This window comes from Jaculus jaculus, chromosome 1 (genome assembly GCF_020740685.1).
Source record: "Jaculus jaculus isolate mJacJac1 chromosome 1, mJacJac1.mat.Y.cur, whole genome shotgun sequence".
NCBI classification, from domain to species: Eukaryota; Metazoa; Chordata; class Mammalia; order Rodentia; family Dipodidae; genus Jaculus; species Jaculus jaculus.
The window spans coordinates 244,441,357-244,442,932 of NC_059102.1; the positions used below are offsets into that span (position 1 = coordinate 244,441,357).

The 1,576-nt window shown below is 45.4% G+C and overlaps 1 pseudogene; it reads left to right on the plus strand.

Moving 5' to 3' along the window:
• The first annotated feature begins 969 nt into the window (after positions 1-969).
• LOC123457730 lies at positions 970-1,278 on the plus strand (annotated as a pseudogene).
• Positions 1,279-1,576: the final 298 nt, after the last annotated feature.

Sequence of the window (1,576 nt, forward strand, 5' to 3'; positions counted from 1 at the left end):
AGTCTTTGCCAAGACCAATATGTTGAAGGGTTTCCCCTACTTTTTCCTCTAGCAGTTTCAAAGTTTCCGGTCTGATGTTAAGGTCTTTAATCCATTTGGACTTAATTCTTGGGCATGGCGAGAGAGAAGAATCTATTTTCATCCTTCTGCAAATATATATCCAGTTTTCAAAACACCATTTGCTGAAGAGGCTGTCTCTTCTCCAATGAGTATTTTTGGCATTTTTATCGAATATCAGGTGGCTATAGCTACTTGGGCTTACATCTGGGTCCTTTATTCTGTTCCACTGATCTACATGTCTGTTTTTGTGCCAGTACCATGCTGTTTTTGTTACTATGGCTCTGTAGTATAGGTTAAAATCAGGTATGGTGATACCACCAGCCTCTTTTTTGTTGCTCAGTATTATTTTAGATATTCGAGGTTTTTTGTGATTCCAAATGAATTTTTGGATTGTTTTTTCTATTTCCATGAAGAAAGCCTTTGGAATTTTGATAGGGATTGCATTAAATGTGTAGATTGCTTTAGGTAAGATTGCCATTTTCACAATATTGATTCTTCCAATCCAGGAACACCAACCTAGATTTGGTGGCACATGCCTTTAATCTTAGCACTTGGGAGAATCATGAGTTTCAAGTGAGCCCAGATTGCATAGTAAGATCCTGTCTCAAAAAAACAAAGGTGGAGGCTGGAGGGATGGCTTAGCAGTTAAGGCTTTGCCTGCAAAGCCAAACATTCAGGTTTGATTCCCTAGGACCCACGTTAGCCATATGCACAAGGGTGCGCATGCATCTGGAGTTCGTTTGCAGTGGCTGGAAACCCTAGCACGCCTATTCTCTCTCTCTCCCTCTTTCTCTGTCAAATAAAAAAAAATAAATAAATAAAGCTAGTAAAGCTTTTAAAAATGTGGGACAGAGCTGCTGAGTCACCGCCGGGTCCTCTCTGGCTGCCCACCCCACGTCTGCCGTTGCCATGGGAGTGCAGGTGGAGACCATCTACCCTGAAGATGTGCGCACCTTCCCGAAGGGCGGGCCAGACCTGCATGGTGCACGACACCGGAATGCTTGAAGATGGAAAGAAATCTGACTTCCCAGGACACAGACAAACCTTTTAAGTTTATGCTAGGCAAGCAGGGTTGATATGACGCTGGGAAGAAGGGGTGGTCCAGATGAGTGTGGGTGAGAGAGCCAAACTCTTTTCCCAGACTATGCCTGGCAACCAGACATCATCCCACCACAGGCCACTCTCGTCTTTGATGTGGAGCTTCCGAAACTGGAATGACAGCAGTGGCTTCCTCTCTTAGCTCCCTGTGCACGGATTGGCCATGGAGGGATCTGGTGTCTTCAGAGGTGCGCACAGGAATCCGTGAGGAGCTGTTCCCACGTCCCACTACACCCTGTGTGGACATCTACCCAACTGAATGTGCTCCTCACTGGGCTTTGCTTCGGACACCCATGTCCTCTTCCCTTTCCCTTCCTATGTCTGTTTACCTGAACCGGATGCCGTCAACCTCAAGTTACTCATTTTGTTTTGGGGTGAAGGATTCGGTTTCAGTCTTTTGGATCTAGGTTTCCAATTT